We start from the raw sequence: 8953 nt of genomic DNA, 5'->3' as shown, positions 1-8953 counted from the left end.
TGCTGGTCTGTGGTGAGCACAAGGCCTAGCTGCGCAAGGATGTCACGTCCAATCAGGCCTTGCAGGGTCTGAGGCAGCTTCATAACATAGGGGTGACACACAATGGTTCGATTGTCCTCAAACTCTAAGGTAATTGGGGTTGCACTTACTTGGGGGATTTGTGTTCCTTCTACCCCTACCAGCGTGGCTGCTGGTTTTTCCAGTCCCCAACCAGGTGGCCATACCGCCTGGTTAATTATGGTAATGTCGGCCCGTGTCAAAAAGCAGCTGTATTTTGATGGCTTCTGCCCCACTTCGCAGGATCACTTGCCGCTGAGGTCTCTGGGCCAGTTTCAATGTCCAAAACATGTCGAACCCAGAGTACCCAAAACCATTGTCACCGCGGGCATTGTTGTTGCTGGTTCCCCCATTGGTCGTTAGGGAAATGGGGACGATTTGGGCAACGCGACTGCCCTGCGGGATAGTCACGGGTGGTTGCAGCACGTAAGCCATGATCTTAATTTCGCTGTTGTAGTCAGCGTTGATGACTCCAGGGAGCACCACTACTCCCTGCCGGCTGGTTGATGACCGCCCCACGAGTAGGCCACCCAGATGGGGGCCGTCTGATGACAGGGGGCCCTTGGCTGTGGATGGGATCAGGGTGACCTGGTGGTCCATCAGCATGATTTCTATTGAGGTTGCCATGTCCACTCCGAGGCTCCCTCGGGTGGCTGGCTGGTTCTGGTGAAGGAAGCCACCGGGGTTGCACTCGACTCGTGGCTCTTTGGGGCGCTCATTTGTGTCCTGGCGCGAGACCCCACCGTGCTGCGCTGGCCATTTCCTGCATGGCGGCATGCTATGGTGGCATGGATGCCAGAATTGCAGTTGTGACACCATACTGGTTTCTGGCAAGTGCGCCTCAGGTGCCCCTCTTCACCACATCGGAAACAGGTTACTCTACCCGTCCAGGGACCAGGAGGTGGGCCAGCAGCCTTTGTCCCCTTCTGTCCTTGCGCTCCTCTGGTCAGTGCTGCAGCAATGACTTGTCCCTGTTGTTGCAGGACATTCTGCAGTGTTGCAGTAAAAGCAGCTGCTTGAGAGGACTGTTCTGCACAGGTAGCACGCACGAGCATCCCGTCTACTCCTGCTTCCTGGGGCAGCATGGTAAGAATTGTCTTAGTTTGCCTATTAGCATTTTCAAAGGCAAGTGTTCGGAACACTTGCTCTTGGAGCTCTTCAGAGAGATCAGTTGCGTCCTTTAAGGCTGCAGACAGACGGTCAATGAACTGACCATATGGTTCTGACAGCCCCTGTCGGACTGCTGCGTACGGGGGAGACTTCTTCTTTTTGGGTACTGACAACAAGGCTTTGTGGGCAAGAGTTTGTGACAACTGATGAATGACTATGGGCATGGTCAGCTGTGTTACTGTCGCCCCGTAAGCTCCGCTCCCAGTTAGCATGTCAGCTTGCATCACATACAGTGGGTCTTGTGTATCACCTTGGTGTTTGCTAGCTTCTTCTTGTGCTAGCCGCTTCCACGTTCACTCCCAGAGCAGGAACTGTGAAGGAGTTAACAACAATTGTGCGATGCTGATGCAATCATTCAGACACAGGACATCTGCTGTAAAGATAAACTGCTGAGTGCTTCGTGCAGCTTCAGACCATAAGCTGTGCGTGGTGACCATTTGCTTGGCTTGCTGCAAGATCTTCCAGTCATGGGGTTCCCACTTTGCAGTGTCCCCTTGTATCTGTACAGGGCAAGCGAGGGCATCCACTGCGTGCCAATCACCCTCAATGATTGCATCACAGACATCTCCATTCCATCTCCTTCACAATGGATCAGTCCTCACCGTCGGGGCTGATGGAGGCGATGGCTGCACCTCCTCTTGCGGGAAGGGAGGGGCCGTAGGCACTGTGCCCGATTCTCCCGACAGGAACGTAGGAGTTCTGGTGGCCATCTTGACCGGTGGGTCCACAGGACGCCACGGTGCTGATGGTGTGGTTTCGCAAGCCTTAGACTCCAGCACGTCCTGCCGTGTACATAATTCAGCAAGCCTTTTGGTTACTTCATGCATCATCTCTCAATACTTCTCCTCCTCTTGGGGCTGACCCCTGGCAGCCCTGGCTGGCTCTGGCTCTGCAGGCGACGAAACCGCAGAGGCTGCTTTGCCATCAGACGTTGCTCCGCTGTCCGGCAGAGGGATATTGCGCTTTGCCACTGTTGGCCGGGCGCTAGGACCGCTCGTTTCCGCCGCCACTTTCAGCCAGGCTCTAGGACTGCTTGTTTCTCCTTCACCCGCCATGCGTCCCGCCCCCTGAGTCAGGCGGCTCTGCTTCCACCTTCACAGCCATTTCTCTCTCACACGTCAGCGGGGTAACTTCCTTCCCCACCGAGTCCAGCAACTCCCGCAACGAATGTACGGGTGCTGCTGTGCCCTTAATCAGTCTTCCTGCAGCCAGCCCGAAGAACCGTGCAACCCTGGACTCCGCCCTGGTCCCCGGCTGCCGCTTCATAAGACCCTCGTCCGTTTCCTTCCCCGAGCCACCATGCCCTAAAGCTTCAATGGCCGCTGCAGCCACTGTACTTTCAGCTTTCATCTCTGCGAGAGTGTTAGTTACTGCTCTCCATGTTAAGCCGAGAGCTTTAGCTTCTTTAGCTTCCTTTCTACCCTCGATCGTGGACAGCCACAATTCGTTCCCTACTTCCCACCACACTTCGGTCGAAAATAAAAGTGAAGTGTAACGCAATAATCCATGTTCCCGGGCCCACGTAATGAGGGCATTCAGATCTCAGTCTTTCACAATCTCGCCTCTCTTAGAGAGGATACTAGCTAGGAGTCGAGTCCCCGCCTCGTAATCCATATTCTTGGCTGCGGGCACTCGCTTGGCCATGCGAAAATGCCATCTCCGGCCACTCGGCTTTGAGGCTTAGCCCCTGGCTTTACTTGGCTTTGGGGCCACCCACTCTGATTCCCCAGGCTTCAGTACCGATACGATGAATCGAAGTCTTACCGCACTAAAAAAACCTGCATGTAGCAAAACTCACTCAGGTCCCTGTTCGGGTGCCAGGTTTAGCGGGGGGAGGGTGTGTCCCAGGTGCAGGGGAACCAGCCGGAGTCACGACACAAACACCGATACGATTTGAGCATCGTGCTCCCCTTTTATTGTTTACTTACACCAAGTTATACTTTGCAAAGTTCACACCCCTGTCCCACGAGAAAGCCTCTAAGCAGCAGGGGAGCTGACTAGTGTATACCTTTTCCCAAGGCTGTTCAAGGCTGCCGGCTAGCAGGTGCCTAGCAAGCCTATCTTCAGCCTGAGACCCCGTCAGGAGTCCTTCTGCAACAACCGTGGGGTGCCCAAGCTCTCCTGGGATATCATATGCCCCCATTCCACAAGGAATTCCTCTACAAGTTGTTAATAATTGTATCAAGGTGAAATGTTCCCTGTTTAAAAAAAAAGAGTTGTGTGTTAGTAATCATTTTTAAGACTGTCCCTCCAGGACCCTCAGCAGCTCATAAGTCAACATACTAAAGGCAACTGAGTCTCTCTGTAAAGGTCAGTAACCTGCAACCACGGCAACCATGCATTTCAATGAAGAGCTTTTCCCGCCAACAGAACGGATTACTTCACTCCTTCAGCAGCCCCTAGCAGCAAGCGAGCCATTGGCTGAAAGAACTGATGTCATGATTTTTTTATCCAATTATCTGAGGCCATGAAGGCCGGATCATGGGCGGACTGTAGGTGTGTCTGGGAGGGACCAGAGGGTTTAAAAAGGCTTCTACACAAGCTGAGGGTTGTCTTGTCTCTCCTAGGGCTAGCTTTGGAAGAGACCCAAAGCTGTGGCTCTCGGTCCCCATACCTCTTTAGAGGCATAATTCATTCACTTAGGTTTTAGATTAGCTAAAGCCACCACAGCTTTGTTGGGTTTTTGCCCTGAGGCTCCTGGCCGGTTCGGCCAAAGACTTCTTGGTCCTGGTACCTGGGCTTTTTCTAATTTTATTTTACAATTTTATTTTTGTACTGTTCCTGATTAAATCCTTTGTTAAATAAATTACTTTTTAATGGTAATTTCAAGAGTTGTTGGTCTTTATAACACTTTTCTTCCTCTGCTCTCTCCCTCTCAGGACCCACTAAGTTCTGTGGGTTGGATCTGGTGCTAGATGTCTGTGTTTGCCCAGTTCAAATCCCCAAGCAGAAGATTTGACGCATCTGCACCGAGAGAATCATCCTGAGTTTCTGTTGATGAAATCATCACAAAGATCAAGAGGGAATAACGCGGTATCCCACAGTGGTAGGGAGGAGAAAAGAGACCCAGCAGGCAGGAATTGTGCAGCAAGATTCCTTTTTAAAACTATTTTACAACTCTTTAATAGACTTTTTTCTTCATAGTCTAATTGGTCAAAGGATCACCCACCCCTTGGGGTGATTGGCTAAAATCCTAAAACATCCATTGTCAAAATATTTTTCTCCTGCATCATAAACAAAGCTTTGCAAGGTCGCAGGTGTTCATAGCTTATAGAACTCGGCTAATATCTTCAGTGAGAGAGAAAAATATCTCACAGGACTGGAAAGAAGCAAGAGAAATTCTTGCTACCTGCATATTTGTATCCACAAGGCAACGTTGTAATGCTAGACCAGAGCACTGACAGGACTTGGCAGAGGTGAAGCATGAATTCATGAGAAGTGAGATGGGGAATGGGGTGGGTGAGCCAGGTCCGGGTGGGTGCCTAGCGCCGTCCTGAACCCACAGCCCTGCTCCAGCCCCACCAGCCTCAGCCACGGGGATTTTCAGGAGTAAGAGGATAAATTGCAGAAGGAGACAGGTGAGCAAAAACAGCAGCTTGATCACAGACCTCAGTAATCACTTTCTGAGCTGGAATCAAGAGGATATTCACCACTGAGGAGGTAAATAATCATATGGGTGAAAATGATGCTATGAAACGGTGCTGCAGGCTCAGCATCTATGTTCCCCATTGTTACCAGTTCAGTACCACCCCACAGACACTACTTAAAGCAGCCCTGCCAGCTTCCCAGCCTGTTTTCCTGCCCAAGTGCAGATGCACCTCTGCCTGCTTCTGGCAGCATAGCACCAGCCCTGTGCAATGCCTGTGGAGCTGCCAGGGGAGGAACATGGATCAGATCATGTTCCTAGAAATCAGCACAACTCAGTGCAAAGGAAAGGGCCATCACTGGTCAGCATCCTCCAAGCCTGAACCAGGCAGAGAGCAATGAATGGATTTAAAGAGGGAATATGGAAAGACTCCAGTAAACACCACAGCACAAGACACTGGGAAAACTTAGCCAGAGCACCCCAATAGCATTTACAGCTCAGTTATGCAGGATGATCCATGTGCATGCAGCCAAAAGATGGTCCCTATTGCAAACCCCAGTAAAAGAGTCTAGTTTAAAAAAGGGGGAGACAAGAGAAAGCATTCTGGAATTACTCAGTTCTTTGAATCTGAAGGAGATGTGATACTGCACAATGAAAAAACTTATGTAGGAGCCTTATCTCTGCTGATTCTGAAAAATTAGTCATTTGTAGAGGGATTCCTTGTGGAACAGGGGCATATGATACCCCTGGAAAGATTGGAGAACCCACGGTTGCTGAGGAAAAACCCCTGAACTGGCCCTGGCTGCAGGCAAGCCTGGAAGACACCTGGCTGCAGGCAGCCGTGAGAGTCCTTGGCAAAGTTATGCACTGGTCAACTCCCCCACGGATTAGAGGCCATATAGAGGGACTGGGTGTGAATCTTTGCAAAGTAGATATAAGCTTGTATAGTTAAACAATAAAGTGGAGAACGATGCTCAAATCATATTGGTGTATGTGTCGTTTATCTGGCCAGCTCTTCAGTACTCGACCCCCAAAACCTAGCGCCTGAGCAGGGACTCGAGTGATTATTTGCTTAAATACGGTTTGTTTTTTGCTTAAATGTGTTTCGCTTAAATGCGGCAAGACTCCAAATGATTTCAAGGACGGTGCGGAGCCTGGAGAGCTGGAGCGGGAGTGTCCTGGCAAAAAAGTTGAGCGGAGCTGGAGACCGGAGCTCGCGTGGCCAAGCGAGCCCCCGCAGGTAAGAAGCTATGGAATATGAGGCTGGCACTCGTCTCCTAGCCAGTATCCTCTCTAAGAGAGGCGAGACTGTAAAAGACCGAGATCTGAATGCCCTAATTACATGAGCCCGGGAACAAGGGTTTTTGAAATGCACTTCGCTTTTGTTCTCGACCGAAGAGTGGTGGGAAGTTGGAAACAGACTGTGGCTGTTCACGATTGAGGGTGGAAAGGAAGCTAAAGAAGCTAAAGCTCTCGGCTTAACATGGAGAGCTGTGACTAATACCCTTGCAGAAATGAAAGCAGAGAGGAAGGTGGCTGCGGCAGCCATGGAAGCCCTGGGGGGTGGTGGCCCCAGAAAGGAAAGAGACAGGGGTCTCACAGAGTGGTGGCCGGAGACCAGGGCGGAGTCCAGGGTTGCATGATTTTTCGGGCTGACCGCGGGTTGACCAATGAAGGGAACAGCAGCACCCATATGCCCGCTGCGGGAGCTGCTGGCCACAATGGGGAAGGAAGTTACCCTTCCGACATCTGAGAGAGAAATGGCTGCAACAGCGGAAGTTCAGGCTCCCGACTCTGGGGGCGGGGTGCAGGCGAGCAGAGGAGAAACGAGCAGTCCTAGCGCCCAGCCGAAAATGGCAGTGCGCCACCCCCCTCTGCCGGACAGCAGATCATCATCCAACAGCAAAGCAGCCTCTACGGCTTTGTTGCCCGCAGAGCCAGAGCCAGCCAGAGCTGCCGAGGGTCAGCCCCAAGAGGAGGAGAAGCACCGAGAGATGATGCATGAAGTAACCAAAAGGCTTGCTGAATTATGTACACGGCAGGACGTGCTGGAGTCTAAGGCTTGCGAAACCACACCATCAGCACCGTGGCGTCCTGTGGACCCACCGGTCAAGATGGCCACCAGAACTCCTACGTTCCTGTCGGGAGAATCGGGCACAGTGCCTACGGCCCCTCCCTTCCCGCAAGAGGAGGTGCAGCCATCGCCTCCATCAGCCCCGACGGTGAGGATTGATCCATTGTGAAGGAGATGGAATGGAGATGTCTGTGATGCAATCATTGAGGGTGATTGGCACGCAGTGGATGCCCTCGCTTGCCCTGTACAGATACAAGGGGACACTGCAAAGTGGGAACCCCATGACTGGAAGATCTTGCAGCAAGTCAAGCAAATGGTCACCACGCACAGCTTATGGTCTGAAGCTGCACGAAGCACTCAGCAGTTTATCTTTACAGCAGATGTCCTGTGTCTGAATGATTGCATCAGCATCGCACAATTGTTGTTAACTCCTTCACAGTTCCTGCTCTGGGAGTGAACGTGGAAGCGGCTAGCACAAGAAGAAGCTAGCAAACACCAAGGTGATACACAAGACCCACTGTATGTGATGCAAGCTGACATGCTAACTGGGAGCGGAGCTTACGGGGCGACAGTAACACAGCTGACCATGCCCATAGTCATTCATCAGTTGTCACAAACTCTTGCCCACAAAGCCTTGTTGTCAGTACCCAAAAAGAAGAAGTCTCCCCCGTACGCAGCAGTCCGACAGGGGCTGTCAGAACCATATGGTCAGTTCATTGACCGTCTGTCTGCAGCCTTAAAGGACGCAACTGATCTCTCTGAAGAGCTCCAAGAGCAAGTGTTCCGAACACTTGCCTTTGAAAATGCTAATAGGCAAACTAAGACAATTCTTACCATGCTGCCCCAGGAAGCAGGAGTAGACGGGATGCTCGTGCGTGCTACCTGTGCAGAACAGTCCTCTCAAGCAGCTGCTTTTACTGCAACACTGCAGAATGTCCTGCAACAACAGGGACAAGTCATTGCTGCAGCACTGACCAGAGGAGCGCAAGGACAGAAGGGGACAAAGGCTGCTGGCCCACCTCCTGGTCCCTGGACGGGCAGAGTAACCTGTTTCCGATGTGGTGAAGAGGGGCACCTGAGGCGCACTTGCCAGAAACCAGTATGGTGTCACAACTGCAATTCTGGCACCCATGCCACCATAGCATGCCGCCATGCAGGAAATGGCCAGCGCAGCACGGTGGGGTCTCGCGCCAGGACACAAATGAGTGCCCCAAAGAGCCACGAGTCGAGTGCAACCCCGGTGGCTTCCTTCACCAGAACCAGCCAGCCACCCGAGGGAGCCTCGGAGTGGACATGGCAACCTCAATAGAAATCATGCTGATGGACCACCAGGTCACCCTGATCCCATCCACAGCCAAGGGCCCCCTGTCATCAGACGGCCCCCATCTGGGTGGCCTACTCGTGGGGCGGTCATCAACCAGCCGGCAGGGAGTAGTGGTGCTCCCTGGAGTCATCAACGCTGACTACAACAGCGAAATTAAGATCATGGCTTACGTGCTGCAACCACCCGTGACTATCCCGCAGGGCAGTCGCGTTGCCCAAATCGTCCCCATTTCCCTAACGACCAATGGGGGAACCAGCAACAACAATGCCCGCGGTGACAATGGTTTTGGGTACTCTGGGTTCGACATGTTTTGGACATTGAAACTGGCCCAGAGACCTCAGCGGCAAGTGATCCTGCGAAGTGGGGCAGAAGCCATCAAAATACAGCTGCTTTTTGACACGGGCCGACATTACCATAATTAACCAGGCGGTATGGCCACCTGGTTGGGGACTGGAAAAACCAGCAGCCACGCTGGTAGGGGTAGAAGGAACACAAATCCCCCAAGTAAGTGCAACCCCAATTACCTTAGAGTTTGAGGACAATCGAACCATTGTGTGTCACCCCTATGTTATGAAGCTGCCTCAGACCCTGCAAGGCCTGATTGGACGTGACATCCTTGCGCAGCTAGGCCTTGTGCTCACCACAGACCAGCATTTATGCTGACGGCCGCTGCCGATCAGCCGCCCATACGGTCTCTCACCTGGTTAACAGATGATCCTGTCTGGGTCGAGCAGTGGCGGGT

The sequence above is a fragment of the Corvus moneduloides genome, chromosome 14, assembly GCF_009650955.1.
Source record: "Corvus moneduloides isolate bCorMon1 chromosome 14, bCorMon1.pri, whole genome shotgun sequence".
In the NCBI taxonomy this organism is placed as follows: domain Eukaryota; kingdom Metazoa; phylum Chordata; class Aves; order Passeriformes; family Corvidae; genus Corvus; species Corvus moneduloides.
The sequence above is the reverse complement of the archived record's forward strand: the minus strand, read 5'-3'. Positions refer to the sequence as shown.